Source organism: Rhipicephalus sanguineus, chromosome 2, assembly GCF_013339695.2.
Source record: "Rhipicephalus sanguineus isolate Rsan-2018 chromosome 2, BIME_Rsan_1.4, whole genome shotgun sequence".
In the NCBI taxonomy this organism is placed as follows: Eukaryota; Metazoa; Arthropoda; class Arachnida; order Ixodida; family Ixodidae; genus Rhipicephalus; species Rhipicephalus sanguineus.
This window is the reverse complement of record NC_051177.1, coordinates 79039783-79060632: the sequence shown is the minus strand read 5'-3', so window position 1 is coordinate 79060632 and position 20850 is coordinate 79039783.

Sequence of the window (20850 nt, the reverse complement as noted above, 5' to 3'; positions counted from 1 at the left end):
TTCAGCAGCCACCTAATCGATGGGTTATCTTTTGCGATTCCAGGTCAGAATTACAAACACTACGGTTTGCTTTACGGCGCGGATTACACGAACAATCCCTGTACGAGATAAGGCACGACTACCACCAAGCACTCGAGGAAGGACATGATATTATATTTCAACGGTTGCCGAGTCATTGCGGAATTGTCGGCAATGACCGCGCGGATGAAGCTGCACGATCGGCTCATGACCAAGACCCGCGGACGCCCATACCACTCTTGAGAACGGACGCCGCGTGGCGACTACAATCACTTGCGCACCGTATCACTCTTCTACAATGGGATACGCAGGGTTTTTCCAACGCGCGCCTGTATTTGATTGACCCAAATTTGCAACTTCGTTTGCCATCCGGGCTCTCAAGACGCGATGCAACTTTACTGTGCCGCATGTGGTTGGGCGTGGCATTTACGAATGCGTATTCGTGTCTCATTGGAATGGCCAGCAGTGCGGCATGCAACATTTGCGCCTGCGAGGAGACGCTTGAACACATTCTGTGCCACTGCCCATCATATCAGCCTCAACGACGTAGTATGTTAGTCGAGCTCCGTCACCTGGACGCAAGACCACTGACAGAAAAGAAGATCTTGGGACCTTGGCCCACGGTATCGCATATGCGCAAGGCAACGAAAGCCCTCTTGTGCTTCTTGAGAACCACCGGACTTCACGAGCGCCTGTGAACTAACAGCGCGAGTTCGTGTTGTGTAGTTCATCCATCTCTTTCTTACTCTTCTTCTTTCTTCTCTACCCTTTCCTTTCTGTTACTCCCCCTTCCGCCACCCCAAGTGTAGTGTAGCCAACCGAGCCAAACCTTGGTTAACCGCCTTGCCTTTCCTCTTCGTATCTCTCTCTCTCCTCGCCAAGTCATGGCTACCGAACGTGACAAATGGTATAGTTAAACCAACTGTCTTTTTTTCCTTCTCTCTCTCTTCCTTCATATTCCTCAATGTGAAGCTTACGACGCCTTATTTCGACTCGCTTTTTGCCTGCGGTCTCCATTGAGCATGCGAAAACCGCCGCCCTTGCGACAAACGCCGAGACCAGAAACTACGGAACACTTATTGCATATACTGGCAAAGCCAGGGATAATTCGAAATTCCGGAGTTCCGACTCGGTGCTCGGATCGTGTCAAGCCAAGTAGCGCTGAACACTGCGAAAGTTGGTGTTCCACTTTCAAACTTGGTCATAGCGCGGCGAATAACACAAAAATGGACAAAAGGGCCATAAAAATAAAAGAAAATAGCGCTCTTCGCGGTGCGCTTTCGGCATATTCGACAGTGTCTTTGTATTCCTTACCACACTCAAAAATTTTGAAAATGTGCAAGAGCGTTACACGTATTCTTCTTTTTGAAAGATATCCAGCGCTAAACTTTCAACACAAGCACACAGAAAGACATGGAGGGACGGGCGCTGTGTTTTCCTGTGTGTTCGTGTTTAAAGTTTGGCGCTGGATATCTTTCAAAAAGAAAAAAAATGTATCACCAACACGCTTTAAATCGCATGATTAATCCATAAAATGTGTGTTTTAGGGCTGGTCTAGCATCCTTGCCCTGCCTTATTCGATTAAGCTGCAGAGATAAAACAAAATAATCAATAGAATGTATTTATTGTGTGCGCAGTGGGCTACCAAAATATTATCGACGTGTTTTTGCGTCCTCCCTAAAATAACACCGATATTTCCCGAGTGACGCTTTCCTGCGGGACACAGCGTGTCTCTAAAAGGCCGACACAATCGTATAACAGAGGCACCTTATCGTGTTCAGCTTGCAGCCGAACCAAAATGATCCAAAAACAAAAGCCTCTTCCACCACTGACTTTTCGAACGCGCAGCGCCCTGAGTGTTACAAAAGCTGCTGTGTTGAATCTGGTGGGACAGGTGTCTCCTTGCTCCTGGAGCCCATCGATTTTTTAAAGGACATTTTCTTATCCGCTTTTAGCGTGTTAGACAAACCCGACCCCGGACATGTTTTAATTTTTTTTTTTGGGGGGGGGGGTCTCCATGTATGTAACCAAAATAACAAAGATCACGCAAGAAGTGATTGTCCTTTATTTACCTTCCCCTGTCGTTTCGTTTATCGGTTCACTTTTCTGCTGCGGCATCGTCAGAGCGAAAGCGGTGTCGTGATCAATCTTCGGCTTACATTCCTGAGAGGGCGTGATGCTGAAGGCTCTAAGATTATAAGAGATATCAAAAAAAAATGGGAGGCGACCCTATTCCCTGACTCAGGTGTCTGGTAAAGGCACTCGCGAGGAGGCGTCCGTGTGACCTCGTCCACTCCTTGTGTTAATTTTGTACTTCGTCGAGCTGTCGAAGCGGATCTCGGGAGCCACGTAGACAGCGGCGCGTGGTTGAGATTTCTTCCTCCAAGTGCCGCAACGCTCCCAGCTGCTTACAAAAATAAAAAGAAAAACCATCTGCTCTTTCAAAGAAGTCATTCAATTAGTTTTCATTATCTTGACAGTTAATTCACCCTTAGCTTCAAGTTATCTTTTGCTCCCATATCTTAAGAATCCAATATATCTCTCAACTTGAACTAGAACCATCAATTTCGAAAAAGACGCTCTGCTCACAAAAACGGGCGCGTTAGCGCTTTCTGATACCTGCAGCGATGAGCCCACTGTGTCATCCACAGCAAGAGGCTTCATTGCAGGTGCGGAGGTGTGGGCACATATACTAACACGGCGATGCGCAACTTCACCGTAGGCCGCATCCCACTGCGCCGGCCGCTAGACACAGAACACACGCATATAAGCAGCGGAATCGCCGATGTCTGCTTTGTGCACATAAATCACAATAACCAAGACATTGCACTCGCCGCCATCTACGTGAGAACTGTCAAGAACCCCTTCCACACATTAAGACGGGTTCGACAAACGTGCGTGCGTTCTCCATCATAACGGACAAGCATAAGCACTACATATCAGCTTACCGCGTCTGCGATTGTTAATATCCATGCTGTTGTTGGCATCGTCATGCAACTGTAAACAACTGGTCATATAACACATGTGTGATTCTTCAACATATGTGTGTGTACACCATTTGCGCCTATCTTTAGCGTCATTTCGTAACGTCTCGCTCAATGTAAAAAAATTACGCCACAGTCACCTTCCCGCCGCATGCTTCGCATAACATCGACTCCCACGGTACGCGGGATCTGCCGAATGTTTTCATGTTGTGAGTCGACAGTCATATTCGTCAAATCCTCTTACCCTCCCATACCAATTTTAGTCTACACCAAGTTAAGGAGGCGATCATGAGAGCACTCCGACGTAGGCAGCCAGATAGATACGTAGACAGAAACGTTCAAGTGCCAAAGGTTCGATAAGAAGTGCTTCGCATTTAACAAAAATCTTCGGTTCAAGAGAGAATTGAACCGAGGATATTGGCTTGGGATGTAGGTGTTATACCACGGAGCCACACCAGTGCTTGAAGCTGTTCCGGCAAAAGAAAACCCGATACGAATGTCATGTGCTGCGAGGAGACTCCTTAGCGCACGTAATGTTGCATGGCAGAAGCGTAGAATCGCACCAGACGTCAAAACATGTGAATCGCATAACGAGTGGTTCGTTTAAAGGCATCTACGCCACCAACATGAGCTGAATGGCACTAGCAATATTGTCGCGCTTCGGCAACGCTGAGTTCCCGAATTCGTGCATACACGTCCGGGCGCGGGGTTTCACGTTATCGTGGACAAGGTTATGTCCGTGTGTCGGTCAAAACGTCTCCACCGACCGGCGGAGGCGTTTCGCGAGGTAGAGGAACCACGGGAATTCACAGAAGCAGTTTCCTGAAGTGCGGTGGCTCTCATAGAAGGGGAACTGCTTGCTGTTGTATCTGTCCTTCTCTACCTGGTCTTTCGTCTTTCGCCCTGTTTCAGATAGATTTACCAGCGCAAAAAAGACAGGACATTTAGGAAGGACACACACACATAGCGCTGCACTCACAACTGATTTATTACTTCGAACGCAGGGCCTTTTTGTAGGCACGCGTCGAAGCAACAGAAAGATAACATCGAGAAAAGAAACGGTGGGAACCACGTGACACTGCTTGCCGAAAAGACAATCTACCGACGGTAACCGCGCAGTCGAAAAATTCTTACGCTACAAAGTACGCCCCCGATATGAAAGAAGTGACACTATAATCGATCTTAAAACCAACCGGCAAGCCAGAAAAGCCAAGGCAGTTACACAAGAAAGATAAAAAAGGTATAAAACGTTAACAACTAAAATGAAAATATAAGAAATGTATAGAGCACATGGTAAAAACTATTGTGTAAAGGACAGGGTAAAAACTATTAACAAGGCATGCGCCGTAGGTACCTGACTTCCTTATTTGAGAGGGAAATGGAAGGCCTGCTGACACATTTGTCACCCAGCCTCTCGATTTCGGCTGCCTCTGAAATCTCTCTAACAATTTGCTCGCTATGCCTGGCTAAGACAGTGCAACCCTCGAAATGCGGGGAGCAGCCACAGTCTCGGCAGTGCATCGCTAAATGACTGCAGGCGACCGCTGAGAGGTTCTGCTGGTGCTCTCTGAGACGTACATTGAGGCACCTGCCCGTTTGTCCAACATAGTACTTGCCGCATGAGAGTGGCGTGGAGTACACAACTCCTTGCTCACACGACACAAAAGGATGGCGGTGCTTTGTTTCGCACACGTCCTTGTTCCCAGAGGGAGCGTTCACCGCTCGGCACAACCTGGAAAGCTTATCCGGGGCTGAAAATGCCACCCTGATGTCGCACCGCTGGGCTATCTTTTTCAGGTTGTGTGACAACCTGTGCATGTACGGCACCACCACGGTCCTCTTCCTTTGAGTTGGCACCTGCTCCTGCACCCGGTCAGCACTTTTCACGCCTCTGAGCATGCTTTCCGCTACGGCTGATAGCACGTGGGAAGGGTACCCTGCCAAAGCCAGGCGCTCTGTTTGCTTAAGAAAGCTTGTGCCAATAGAGTGCTCGCACGACTTGCGCAGGGCGTTTGTGAAACAAGCCCTCACCAATGCCCTCTTTACAAGTTTGGAGTGCGCTGAGTCAAATGGCAACAAAGCTTTCCCTGTGCGTGGTTCATACGACCAACAGACATGTTTGGGCTCCAGGTTTAGCTTGAGGTACAAAAAGCGGATGCACGAATCTCGTGGCACTTCACACGTCACCACAAGAGGCGCTAGACATTCATGGAAAATGGTCAGCACATCATTAAGCACTGGTTCAAATTGTGTATGATCTGTATCGAACAGAACCAGAAAATCGTCTACAAATCTAAACACTCGTGCGACCTTTGTCTCATGTAACCGCTCGTGCAACACTCTGTCTAGACTGGCTAAATACAAGTCGCTCAGGACAGGCGCTACTGATGACCCTATACATACACCAGTCCGCTGTAAATACAAAACATCCGAACATTCTGAGAAGGTTGACTTGATATAAAACTCCAGCAGTTGCAGAAAACCAACACTGGAAACACCCGTTTCATTCTGAAAGGCTATAGCGCCATAGCTATCAATGCTGCTTTCGATACAACCTAGCAGTTGTTCGTGGGGCAATGAATAATAGAGGTCTTTAGCATCAAAGGAACAGGCCAGGTATCCTTTCGCACTATTTTCTTTCAAATAAGCAATCACTTGTCCAGAATTCCTAATTATGAAGGGGTCATCTACTTCAAGAAGATTTAACTTGCTTTGCAAGAACCTAGCTACTTCTTTCTGCCACGTTCCATTTTCGGACACAATTACGCGTAATGGGCAATCTATCTTGTGTGTCTTGGCACTGAAAAATATCTCTAAGCTAAGGCCCTTGTTAGAATCTACAGATTTCAATAACTGCTCTAGATTTAACTTCTTACACAGCCCTTTTGCTTCCTCTTTTACCTTCTTTAGGTTAACATTGCCCTGACGCGCAAAGGATGATCCAATAGCTTCATCTGCCTTTACCGCTAGTAAGTCCTTTGGTAGCACTAAAAATCCCCCTTCCTTGTCGGCTGGTAGCAAGGCTAGTGCGTTACTCCTAAGAAACGAAACAGCCTTTTTTTACAGGGACATTACTAGCTACCTGCTCGTACATATGTAAAAAATCCACCCCTTCCGAAACACACCGGTCACTTTCAGTCTCTGGAAGCACCCTCGAAATGTTTCTTACAATGCCCAGTAGCTCAGCCCTGGACTTCCTTGGCTCCACCGCGAATTTGGGACCTCGTCCTAGAACGTCTTGCACTGCCTGCGGTAGAATTACCTCTCCGAGGGTGCGGACTGGGTTGCGGCGGGGGGGGGGGGGGGGATGGCTTCTTAGGCGTTAAAGCTCGAAGCTGGCTTAGCGTCTGCATCCACAGAACCTCTGTCGCAGAGTTCGCCAAAGACGAGTAGTTTCGCCAAGCTTTGCTCACAGCGGGAGGAGATTGGCACCCATGTACTCTCAGGAAGAGGCAATTCTTGTAAAACCGGGCCTGACGGTTCCACTCGGCCTGCAGGATCTTGCACATGCGGACACCATGGTTGTGTGAAGGGGCTAATTGTCCAAACAACTGTAGAACTTCTGCGGGAAGCTGCTTCATGCGAAGGTGGAAGGCTAGACTGCGTGCTCGGCATACGGCCACGGCGATGAACGAAATGATGAGACAAGGATCAACAAGAAAACAGTTAAAAGGGCCCTGTGTACTAGAAATAAACTTTGCTAAAACGGCTGCTTGGGCGAGTTGGTTCATGATTAAGATAGATTTACCAGCGCAAAAAAGACAGGACATTTAGGAAGGACGCACACACATAGCGCTAAATCTATCTTAATCATGAACCAACTCGCCCAAGCAGCCGTTTTAGCAAAGTTTATTTCTAGTACACAGGGCCCTTTTAACTGTTTTCTTGTTGATCCTTGTCTCATCATTTCGTTCATCGCCGTGGCCGTATGCCGAGCACGCAGTCTAGCCTTCCACCTTCGCATGAAGCAGCTTCCCGCAGAAGTTCTACAGTTGTTTGGACAATTAGCCCCTTCACACAACCACGGTGTCCGCATGTGCAAGATCCTGCAGGCCGAGTGGAACCGTCAGGCCCGATTTTACAAGAATTGCCTCTTCCTGAGAGTACATGGGTGCCAGTCTCCTCCCGCTGTGAGCAAAGCTTGGCGAAACTACTCGTCTTTGGCGAACTCTGCGACAGAGGTTCTGTGGATGCAGACGCTAAGCCAGCTTCGAGCTTTAACGCCTAAGAAGCCACCCCCCCCCCGGCGCAACCCAGTCCGCACCCTCGGAGAGGTAATTCTACCGCAGGCAGTGCAAGACGTTCTAGGACGAGGTCCCAAATTCGCGGTGGAGCCAAGGAAGTCCAGGGCTGAGCTACTGGGCATTGTAAGAAACATTTCGAGGGTGCTTCCAGAGACTGAAAGTGACCGGTGTGTTTCGGAAGGGGTGGATTTTTTACATATGTACGAGCAGGTAGCTAGTAATGTCCCTGTAAAAAAAGGCTGTTTCGTTTCTTAGGAGTAACGCACTAGCCTTGCTACCAGCCGACAAGGAAGGGGGATTTTTAGTGCTACCAAAGGACTTACTAGCGGTAAAGGCAGATGAAGCTATTGGATCATCCTTTGCGCGTCAGGGCAATGTTAACCTAAAGAAGGTAAAAGAGGAAGCAAAAGGGCTGTGTAAGAAGTTAAATCTAGAGCAGTTATTGAAATCTGTAGATTCTAACAAGGGCCTTAGCTTAGAGATATTTTTCAGTGCCAAGACACACAAGATAGATTGCCCATTACGCGTAATTGTGTCCGAAAATGGAACGTGGCAGAAAAAAGTAGCTAGGTTCTTGCAAAGCAAGTTAAATCTTCTTGAAGTAGATGACCCCTTCATAATTAGGAATTCTGGACAAGTGATTGCTTATTTGAAAGAAAATAGTGCGAAAGGATACCTGGCCTGTTCCTTTGATGTTAAAGACCTCTATTATTCATTGCCCCACGAACAACTGCTAGGTTGTATCGAAAGCAGCATTGATAGCTATGGCGCTATAGCCTTTCAGAATGAAACGGGTGTTTCCAGTGTTGGTTTTCTGGAACTGCTGGAGTTTTATATCAAGTCAACCTTCTCAGAATGTTCGGATGTTTTGTATTTACAGCGGACTGGCGTATGTATAGGGTTATCAGTAGCGCCTGTCCTGAGCGACTTGTATTTAGCCAGTCTAGACAGAGTGTTGCACGAGCGGTTACATGAGACAAAGGTCGCACGAGTGTTTAGATTTGTAGACGATTTTCTGGTTCTGTTCGATACAGATCATACACAATTTGAACCAGTGCTTAATGATGTGCTGACCATTTTCCATGAATGTCTAGCGCCTCTTGTGGTGACGTGTGAAGTGCCACAAGATTCGTGCATCCGCTTTTTGGACCTCAAGCTAAACCTGGAGCCCAAACATGTCTGTTGGTCGTATGAACGACGCACAGGGAAACCTTTGTTGCCATTTGACTCAGCACACTCCAAACTTGTAAAGAGGGCATTGGTGAGGGCTTGTTTCACAAACGCCCTGCGCAAGTCGTGCGAGCACTCTATTGGCACAAGCTTTTTTAAGCAAACAGAGCGCCTGGCTTTGGCAGGGTACCCCTCCCACGTGCTATCAGCCGTAGCGGAGAGCATGCTCAGAAGCGTGAAAAGTGCTGACCGGGTGCAGGAGCAGGTGCCAACTCAAAGGAAGAGGACCGTGGTGGTGCCGTACATGCACAGGTTGTCACACAACCTGAAAAAGATAGCCCAGCGGTGCGACATCAGGGTGGCATTTTCAGCCCCGGATAAGCTTTCCAGGTTGTGCCGAGCGGTGAACGCTCCCTCTGGGAACAAGGACGTGTGCGAAACAAAGCACCGCCATCCTTTTGTGTCGTGTGAGCAAGGAGTTGTGTACTCCACGCCACTCTCATGCGGCAAGTACTATGTTGGACAAACGGGCAGGTGCCTCAATGTACGTCTCAGAGAGCACCAGCAGAACCTCTCAGCGGTCGCCTGCAGTCATTTAGCGATGCACTGCCGAGACTGCGGCTGCTCCCCGCATTTCGAGGGTTGCACTGTCTTAGCCAGGCATAGCGAGCAAATTGTTAGAGAGATTTTAGAGGCAGCCGAAATCGAGAGGCTGGGTGACAAATGTGTCAGCAGGCCTTTCATTTCCCTCTCAAATAAGGAAGTCAGGTACCTACGGCGCATGCCTTGTTAATAGTTTTTACCCTGTCCTTTACACAATAGTTTTTACCATGTGCTCTATATATTTCTTATATTTTCATTTTAGTTGTTAACGTTTTATACCTTTTTTATCTTTCTTGTGTGACTGCCTTGGCTTTTCTGGCTTGCCGGTTGGTTTTAAGATCGATTATAGTGTCACTTCTTTCATATCGGGGGCGTACTTTGTAGCGTAAGAATTTATCGACTGCGCGGTTACCGTCGGTAGATTGTCTTTTCGGCAAGCAGTGTCACGTGGTTCCCACCGTTTCTTATCTCGATGTTATCTTTCTGTTGCTTCGACGCGTGCCTACAAAAAGGCACTGCGTTCGAAGTAATAAATCAGTTGTGAGTGCAGCGCTATGTGTGTGTGTCCTTCCTAAATGTCCTGTCTTTTTTTTGGCTGGTAAATCTATCTTAATCATGAACCAACTCGCCCAAGCAGCCGTTTTAGCAAAGTTTTTTTCGCCCTGTTTCTCTCCAATATGTCGTACCAGCTCGCCCAAGCAACCACTATAACAGAACTGCTTTTATCACAAGCTTAAACAGCTATTGCGTGTGAATTTCCTCGAGCTCGTCGCCGCTGATGAACCGCAGCAGCTCTTCTGTCAGATCCGCGCTCCTAATGATGCGCACGAAACGCGATATTGAATGCGGCAGCGACGTAACACGCGTCCGTGCATCCGAAAACGGTCGCGTTACCTCACCTTTAACTTAAAGGGCCCTTAAACAACCCTTGAATATACAATAAATTGTGAAGAAGAATACGCGTCGCCGGTCAGCATCATCGCCAACCCTCGGCGTGCTGGGTTTTCGCTCGGCTCGCTCGCCTCGCGCTGCTGGTCTCTGACATCTTTCTGGACGGTGCTCCGCCCTGACTCGCTGTGTTTGTTCATAGAGTCACCACAGGAACGCACCGCCAATAAACCGCTTCTCAATTGGTGGAGGGTACTGAAGTTCCCCGTCAACTGAACCTGGAGCTACGAAGCAGAACACTTCCGCCCATCATGACAACCAACGTAGAGCAACCGGCCCTGTCCGCCCAGTTCGGCAGCGGCACCGGAGTTCCTCGGCTGAGGGACCCCAAGGTTTTCAGCGGTAACGATGCGACCGACGTGGAAGACTGGTTCACTAACTACGTACTGGTGAGCGCGCGCAACAAGTGGGATGACGCGGAGAAGTTGACACATTGCGCATTTTATCTCACCGGCATTGCCGAAATGTGGTGTCACAACCACAAAAGTGACATTCCGACATGGTCAGTATGCAAGACGTCTTTCGCTGAAGTGTTTGGACGACCCGCTGTCCGCAAATTTCGCGCCGAACAACGCTTGCTCACTCGAGCCCAGAAGACATCCGAAGCGTTCACGAGTTTACAGTCGCGCTCAATATGACTTGCAACAAGGCAGCGCGTGGCATCACGAGTTCAAAAACTGCCCATGGCTTCCATTAGCCCTTATTTCCATAAATAAACGCTGTTCTCGCACTAGGGGAGGATTCCATACAAGAAAATATCATTTAGTTGCTGGAATAAAAACAAGTTCAAGCCATGCGCAATCTTTGAACTCATGATGCCACGCGCTCCCATGTTGCAAGTCATTTTGAGCGCGCCTGTACATTGAAGACATCATCGATCTTTGTAACCGTGTCAACGCCGCCATACCCGAGTCTGACAAGATTCAGCACATCCTCAAAGAGCGTGTTATTTTCTCCAGGCACCTCCTGTCTTTTCGGCACAATTCGTGGCACCAGCAGTCTGTTCACGTGACGTCGTGAGGAAGTAAGCTCTCGATTGGTCCATATATGAAATATATCAGTTGTGAATTGTCTCCAACGCTGCTTTGCCATGCAGTCGCACGCCCGTTCTGCCTTGTCTCACATGACTATTTTGCGCGATCAGCTGATTTCGCTCCATTTTCAGCGTTTTCGATTGCGCAAGCGGAGGTAACATCGTGTAGCCGAAAGGCGCGAAATCCTGCAAGGATCAATGCTTAGTGCTGACATTGTACACATGTATTATGATTATATAAGTGACGAGGAGGAGCCTATAGGTAGGGTAGTGAAGGCGAGAAGGCAACCACTCTCTCATCTTTCAACTCGGAGTGGTTTAGGGACCCTTTAAGCTCCGATGGTGTCATGCCCGAGTGCACTAAAGCACGCCGCTTTGGAATTTAGAGTACGGTAACATAACACGACCAATGGTATCCACGCGAGCCAAGCGTTTGCGTGTTCGCGCTTTCTTTATGAACAATGAACGACCCATCCGCTAGCTGTGCTTCGGCTGCAGCTGCTGCTAAATGAACTGTTCGTGTAGAAATTCAGCGCCACCAACGTCAGAATACCGCTGTGACTTAATTTCGAGTTAGGAATTATCATAATCATCGTGAATATTTTTTTTCAAGGAAAGACGTTTGGACGAGGTCATTCCCAGTCTACTTCCTTTTTGCATACCTGGTCTAGAAATATTTCAGCTTATTTTAATTATTTCAGTAGTTTCCTTTATAGTCTTCCGAATGGTATAACGTTCGGAAGATTATAAAAAAAATCCAAAGCTTTATTCACTAATGATGATTGAATTCGTCGATTACGTGAATGTGCGCTCAATCAGGCCCCAGGTGAAGTGCCAGCTATTGCCGGCAAACTAGAAGAAAGATGCCCTACTTTACTGACTATCTAGCACTTTAAGCGTTACACGGTAAAGAATGTACAGTACAATTAAGATGCGCCAGTCTAGTGCGCGCACTTGGCAGCACCAAATATTACGGTGGGAATCGGTTGAAACATCTTGCACATCGCTTGGAAGGCTTCTCTCGTTTCAAGACGTACAAATCACAACAACTGCCAACCAAAGTAAGTTGCAACTTTGCTAGGCGCGTAATTTTTCTTCGCGTCCCGTGGCGTCTCTGACAGCAACTTTCGTAGCAGATCAGTCAGCGGAACGGGCGCGCATTCTGAACTGAACGAGACAGTCACGGAGATTTCGAAGCGCCCGAGAACCGTGATATGCATTTGTCGCTTTCCTCGAGGACGCTTACAGCTTCATTAGTTCCGCAAGATTCGCGCGTGAATTATGATTGGAGCGGCGAGCATCGTATAACAACGCCTGTCTGCACTTCGCCAGCAACAATGCCACGTTCTTTTTTTTCTTCGCCGTCTCCTTATACTTCTTCTCGAAGGCTTATCCCAGCGGGGACTTCAAAAGAAAGAGCAAGAAGCCAGCGGGTGTCACACAGAGCGACGCGATCCATTCTTGTCACGCCTTCCAGCCATTGGATGTTATGTCGCGTCATTGCTACTGGTTTTGTCCCGTGGATGGGCCCACGCTTGCTTGCTTGCTGGCGCATCCTTCTTTCGTCTCGCGCTTTTTCCTCCCTGTACCGGGCAAAAGAACGGCCCGAGGGAAAACTGCGCTCTATAACCAAGACGACCGACGGCAATGACTTTTGCGAGCCACAATTTTTCACCGGATTTTTGGCGCCCGGACGTGGCTGTGACGCGAACACGCCTGGGGGACGTTGAAAAAGCACGCGGAGCCGGTGGTTTTTCATCAATGAGATTTTATGCGCCTTTTGTGAGCCGCGGCGTTCGGTCGGGATTTTGCGACTTTCGCCTACTTCTACCCCGAAGAAGAAGAAGACAGAAAACAGTTCGTTTCTCTCTTTACCTCCCCCCCCCCCCCTTTATTTTTTGTTTGAGCCATCGTGCTGGCGTTTCGCGTACTTTTTATTTCTGGTCGCCCTCGCATCGAACAACAGAGCACTAGCATGCTGCATGAACTTCGCCGTTCGCTTTTGTCAGGATGTTTCCTCGCTGTCACAGCCATTGTTCGGCGGCGAGCGCGTCGTTCTGGAACTCAACATCTCGGGTTTTCGCAGCGACAAAAGCTGCGTGCCCTTGCTTAGGCCGACGGCGACACCCTATACTCTCCTGATGGGCGGCGCCAAAAAGATGCCAGCTCTTGGGAGAGAATGCGAAGAAAAAAAGATACAGAGAAGTCTTTGAATGACAAGCGTCGCGTTGCAACAGTGCAGCGACACAAAACATAAGAACGCGAAATAAAGATAGCTGCACGAGGCTGTTTTTTTTTTTTTTCTGTGCGGGGCATTTGCTCACTCTTTCAGGCGTTTGTGATACCGCCCCTCGCTGCCATGCCTGGCGATATAAATGATTGCTCGAATATTCTAGCATACTTCGAGCTATTGGCGCCACCCCCCATCTCCCCCCCCTTTTTTTTTTGCTCATTCTTTCCTTATTCACGCTCGTGGAGCAAATAAGAGAGAGAAATAAATGCAGGAGTTTCTTGTTTTTTTCTCCGCTCGTGTCACGCGAGAAAGCAGATTTATCGCTTGTGCCGAGCTTGGAGCGAACCGCTCTCATCACTACTTCCGTCCTGGCTATCGCGAACATAAATTGCATGCATTTTCCTCTAATCTGGCGATATTTGTTTCGACGTCCGACATCGTTCATAACGCCCAGCACGGCCGAGTCGTATATCACCAGTAGGGAACGCCAATCTGACTATAGCGTGGCTGAAAGAAACAAAAATAAAGGCAATAAAAGTAATTTCGGGGTTGAGACAATGGAAGCAATGGCAGGCATTTGGAGAAGTGAACTTTCGGTGCAGAGTTGTATTATATAGGTGTGCTTCCTTGAACACCCCTCGCGGAGTCTGCCGGTTATTTCTTTTATATTTGGGCTTTCATAACTTTCTCAGTGTTACTGCTTTCGCTTCGCGTCGTTGCGCGCACGGTTGGATTTTTAAGCGCATAAATATGCAAAGTGAGACGAGATGTGAAATTTTCAAAAAACGCATTCGCGAGTTGCTCACCGCGTGCTTGACATTTCGGAGGTATGGCGTACATGAAAGAGGCGTAGCTGAAGAGAACACGCCAATGCAGCAAATTTATATCGCAGTAACTTTTACTAAGACGAACATGCACGCTTAACTATCACCTTGGTATTTCGATGATGCTACGAACCGTGCAGGTCTCAATTACTTTGCTTATGTTTCGTCGCCGCCTGGAGATAAGCTCGACCGCAGCGAAATTTATAAAAACCATTTTTGTGTTAATGCGAATTCAGGTGCATCGCATATATCATTGCGGTTATGGTTTGAAACTAAAGTATGCCCCTTTTATAACTACCGTCGTTGCGGTGAGACCGCCCTTGCTATAGAGGTCGAATCATAACATGGAAAGCTTGACTCGGCAGTGAAGCCTGGGTACGCAATTTGGGCATCCACGGGTTTTTTTCCGCTTGTAGTAAATGTTCTAGCAATTTATCTAAGGGGTGTGGTTCTACATTGCCACAGAGATAAATTTGCATGTCCAATCACGTGCTACGTGCTTCGCAAATTCTTAACGACTGTGGTACGAACTTCTGAGAAATTCATGCTTGGGTCATCTGTGGCCAAGGGTTTTTGGCGTTCTGGATAAGTAGAGATCTGAAAGCGCGTAGTATTAATAAACAAGCGACGCTAGCACACGAGCGGCGCAGGAATCGTTATGGTCTACCTAATTGATAACACCAGGTCCTTGAATATGTATTAATGCAGTCCGTTTCGCTATTTCTACCACCTGGATTTTTAAAGATATTCATAATTTATAAGAAACCTTGACACTCTGCCGTGGCCACAGCTAGACCGTTTCACGTGGCAAGCAAAATGAAACAGTAAAAAATTGCTGAGGAGCATTGCACGCAATAAACAGCACAGACTCGTACAAAATTTCGTTCATTAGATTATCAAGCCGTACGCTAAGAGCGTACTCTAAGCTGTGCTCTTGCATATAAAATGAATTTCAAAAAGTTGTCCAGAGACGCTTAGAAGGATCAGCAAGTTTTGAATTTGCTACGTTTGAATTTCTTAAAGGTACTGGCAAGCCACGAGAGATATAAGTATTGGCGGAGAAACAGCATATAATGGATATGTTAATGTAACCACGTCGCAACCGGTGCTACATACCAGCTTAACACATTAGATATTCACGTATACAAATACAAAGTGTGTCAAACTATTTGCTCTGTTTCCGAATCGTCAAACGCCTTTCGTTTCACTGAAACGATTAGGTTAGATCACTAAAGTTCTTTTTTCCTGTGAATATTTTTCCAGTGAATTCTGCATTACGCATCATAGCGATAATAAAAGGTGCACGAAAAGGCGCTATCTTCAGTTAATAAGCAGCCCTCAGGTTATCAAAGAATAGAAACGAAAATTGATTGATCATGTATTCATTGTAATAAAAGCCTCAGGACAGTGCAATGAATCTCGGTGTAACGCACCAGTAAACAGTAAACACCGGGACTGCAATATATGCTGTCTGGTATTGCAGTGGAGTCACACAATACATATGCGCACATTAATGATGAAAGATCTTTATATATATATATATATATATATATATATATATATATATATATATATATATATATATATATATATATATATATATACCAGTATAGTGACATCCGCCTTCTGATGAAGCAGTAATTCTGTAATCTGAAGAAAAAAAAAGATACCTAGTTTTGTAGGCACTTCCATGTTCAGAATATTTTGGCATTGGCCGATGCTTTACAATGTAATATTCCATAAATCTGAGCGATCATAAAATCTACGAAGCTGTGCTGCATCACCTCTGGCTTGGCACACCAGTTCAGTCTTCAGTGGCCAAAACATGCGCGCATTTTGTATCACTGAGCTCTCGTTTCTTCTGTCGACGCCGTTCGACGCATGCAATGCATGTGTTAACCTACTTGCCGCAAAAAGTACGTTACACACACACACACACACACACACACACACACACACACACACACACACACACACACACACACACACACACACACACACACACACACACGCACACACACACACACACACACATGCGCACACGCACGCACGCACACACACACAGACAAGCACACACCCACGGACACACACAGACGCACACGCACACCACACACACACAGATACACACACAAACAAAAACACACACACATCAACGCACACACACACAAGCACGCACACACACAGACACACACACACACGGACACACACACAAACAAAACACACGGACGCACACGCACACACACACACAGACATGCACACACACACATTTGCAAGCTATACAGCTTGTCCTTGCTCCTCTCATGAAAATGCATTCGTCTTGAATACAACGAATCTGTTTTTGTACTAATACACTTGTACAAAAGGTTGAACACCATTTGTACAATGAAGCAGTAATATCACATCCCATGAAAAGTATTTTCAGACAAAGAGAAGAGGGAATTAGCCTGTATGTTTTCCTAGCTGCGCCAAGGGGAGGCAACCGACAAGTACTAATGCGGAATAGGAGTAGGCAGTATGACATCTGATTGGGACAATACTAGTTGTGTGTACCTCAATTTTATGGCGAATTCCGAGAACGACTTGGTGTTTGTGATAGATGGGTGTAGTTGATTCCATTCCCTAATGGCAAGTGGAAAAAATGAATGTTTAAAACTTTCATTACTATATGAATATTCTGTTAGTTCATTTTCATGCCTTTGACGCGTAAGTCGAGATTCGGAAAACGAAATGTATTTGGACGCGCTTATCCTGAAGTTGTTGTTAAGAATCTGAAACAAAACTTAGCCGGGCTTCTTTCGCTCTTTCTGACAGCGTTTTTAGACTGGATGCGTTAGAAGGTTAGTTGGCGAGTCTGTGCGCCTGTATTTGTTGTGGATAAATCTTATGGCTTTTCTTTGCACTGCTTCCAGTTTTCTTAAGTTAGTCTTCGTATGTGGGAACCAAACCACATTGGCGTACTCTAAAATCGGTCTTATAAATGTCTTATAGGCGAGAAGCTTAATCGGGGTAGGAGCTAGTTTTAGGCATCTTTTAAGAAAAAATAACTTGCGTAGTGCTGCTGCGGTAATGTTAATCGACGTGCTGGGTCCAATTAAGGTCTGCAGTAAGCGTCACACCTAAGTATTTATGGTCGTATACTCTAGTCAGTACGGTGCCGTCGACTGCATAAGCCAAGTGGGAAGGATCTTTTCTTTAGTTGTCGTAATCACGGCGGATTTTTTTACGTTAATTGACATCTGCCAATAGCTTACACCACTCGGATATTGTGTTAGGGAAGCACTCAGAGTAAGGTGGTCTGTATAAACTATTAATTTCCTGGTATATAACACAGTCGTCGGCAAAAAGTTTAATGTTAGAATTGATGTTCATTGCAATGTCGTTAATATAGATTAAGAATAGCAACGGTCCAAGAACTGACCCTTGTGGTACGCCTGATGACACAGAAACAGTTTTTGATGTAGCGTGTTCAAAGAATACAAACTGCTTTCGATTAAGCAAGAAGTCCTTAATCCAACAGGTAAATGGACTGTTACCCAAGACGGCTTCTAATTTTGCGATTAATTTGTTATGACATACACTGTCAAATGCTTTGAAAAATCTAACAGGACCATATCTGTTTGACTGCGGTTGTTGAGGCTATATGCAAGGTCATGTACAACTTCGGTCAATTGTGTAATAGTTGATAAACCGTTTCGAAATCCATGCTGGTTGGGAGAAAGAAAGTGTACTCCTTCAAGGAAAAGTGTGATGTGTTTAAAAATAATGTGTTCTAGCAGTTTACACGATGTACTTGTGAGCGATATAGGCCTATAATTGGATATCATACCTTTATCTCCTGATTATGTATTGGTATGATTTTAGCTAATTTCCAGTCTGACGGTAATTTAGCGAGCTGGAAAGACTTCCTAAAAATTAGTCCGAGATATTTACTACTCCATTCCGCGTACCTTTTAAGAAATTCGTTCGGAATGTTATCGGGCCCACTAGATTTCTTGGGATCAATTTTTAACAGCAGGTTCATGATACCGGCATCTGTAATGATTAGGTCATCGATGCTTGTGGTAATGCGCGAACTGACCGAGGGTACATTGTTGTTTTCAACTGTGAATACTGATTGAAAAAAATCGTTAAAGGAATCAGCTTTCTGTTGTTTTTCTTCTGCAGATAGTTGTGCCACTGCCACTCTTCCACTGAAATGTTTCCAGAACCTACGAGGGTTATTTGCAAGGAAATTCGGTAGTGTTACGTTAAAGTAATGATCCTTTGCCGCTTTGGCCTTATCTCGGAGATCACATTTAGCGTACTGCAGTTTTAATGTTATCGACTCGCTTGGGTTATGTTTTGCTGTTTTACGAAGCCGATTCACGCGACGTTTTGAGTGAATAACTTCTCGCGTGATCCATGGGTTTGACCTCTGTTGTTTCCTAATTTTTCGGGGAACATATTTGTCGACACAAAAACATACAATTGATTTGAACGTAATCCAGAGAGTATCTATGTCACATGATGCGTCACACGCGAGTTGTGAAAAGTTTCCAAACTCGTAGTCTAAGTGTGTTAGTATGCTGTTGTCATCCGCCTTTTGAAAGTCAGTTATCACTGATACTTCGCTACGATTTATTAGGGTGTTGCTAACTGGTAAAGTACATAACGGTATATCGTGGTCCGAAATGCCTTTAACAACACTCGATTTAATAGCACTGATCGGGAAGTGCTGGCTGAGGAGGATAAGATCCAGAATGTTTTTTACGGCACCTTGTGTGCGTGTAGGCTCATTCACGATTTGCTGAAGGTTAAATGCAAGCATAATATCTAACAGAGATTCAGAAGCTGATGACGAGTGGTGCAAAGTATCCCAGTCTATGTCAGCAAGATTGAAATCACCCATCAGCAATATTCTCGAATTTCGCACGTTTCTGTTGTATGAATTCTTGAATAGCGGATAGGTTTTCATGACCTGATGACGGGCTTCGATAAACCACCCAATGAAACAGTCCCTGAATTACACGCGAGTTTACAAAAGACAGCTTCAGCTTCCAAATTGTGTGGCAGAACTTGGAAAGAAAAGCAATTCTTTATCAGCAGAGCAACTCCACCCCCTCGCGTCGGACGGTCCTTGCGGATTACAGAATAACTTGGTGGCGCGATTTCAAAGTCGTGGACGTCGGGGGTGAGCCATGTTTCAGTGATAGCCACCACATCAGGATCATATTCAAGCAACAGATTTTCGAGAGCTTCGATTTTGTTTAGAATACTTCTAGCATTTATATTCAGTACAGTTATTTCTTTGACTTCGCGTTTTGGCGAGTGTAAGGCCGCCCCTTCGTGTCGTCCTTTTTTTGATAGAGGATAACTTTGTCATTTTTTTCATCATTCCAAATGAAGGCTTGACCATTAATATAGAGTTATCAAAAGCTAGTGACACCTTCTCGTGTTTTTGTCGGTTGTCTTTTGCACTTTCCCAAAGCCTTTTTCTACTTCCGTATTTTACGCGAGAAGTCTTCACCAATCGACAAACCAGAGTTTTTCAATTTGTACCCGTTTTTTAGTATTGCATGTTTTTGCCTGGAGTCAAGTAGTTTAAAAATAACTGGCCTGATTTTATTTGGCTGAGCATTTCCCAATCGGTGTATGCGTTCGATTGTAACTGGTTCAAGCTCCAGCTTCCTTCAATAATACCTTTGTTCACTGCTTGTTCCAGGCGTTCACTTGTTTCTCCCTCCTGTTCTGCTAAGCCGTACACAATAAGGTTAGACCGGCGGCTTCGATTTTCAAGGTCATCTATTCTTTTTTGCATAGTTTTCAATTACCTGTTTCATGCCTAGTATTTCATCTTGATAAGTTCGACTTCTTTTCTAGTTCCGATATTGCGTCAAGCTTCTTATCAATGTCAGTCAAACGCTTCTCTTTTATCTCTTTAATGTCGGCAGCGATTTCTTTATCTGTTTCGCGATTTGGGTTAGCTCAGGCCCGGGATTCGTTTCAATGTCACCCCCAAGGAGCAATAATTTCTTCACTATGTCTACACAGGTTGACACAATCCCATAAAACTGCTGCGGGCACGGCAGCACGAGCAAGAAACGGTTGTCCGATCGAACGCAAATTTCATATTCCTTCCTCACCTGCACGATTGAAGGACGAAAGGATTAAGCGTCCGCATCGCTTGAATGCTGCCGTGCCCACAGCCTGCGTTGCTCGGTGCGTGTGCTTTTGTAGTCGCGGTTATCCGTGGTGGCGCTGCATGCAGGTCGAGTACCATGGTTCCCTCGTAGTGACGCAGCCCAGATTCTACTGCCACGAAGGGCAGGATATCTGGCCCGTGTAGGGTCGGTGCGTTGAATGCCTGCGCAGTCCATGTGTCCGTGGCCAAGATGCATTTGCATCGCGACAGAGCACAGCAAGCCCGTGAAGCGCTGTACAATCTGCACGATGAAGACGAAAGGATTAAGCGTCCGCATCGCTTGAATGCTGCCGTGCCCACAGCCTGCGTTGCTCGGTGCGTGTGCTTTGTAGTCGCGGTTATCCGTGTCACTTGATTAATTTGATAAATGTATGCAAATTGATCGTATGTATTTATGTAACCACTGTTTGTTGTTGTAATATATTACTGTAACTTTTTTTTTCTACGTTCGTTTGCATAGTTTATTATCCTGTAAACATTTCGTATATTGTACTGACTATCTGTATGCCCTCCTGCTACGCTCTCAGCTGAGGCAGCAGTATTGAAAATAAATAAATAAAAATAAATAATAGAGGAGTACGGACACAATGTGATCCTCCACTATCCGGCTGT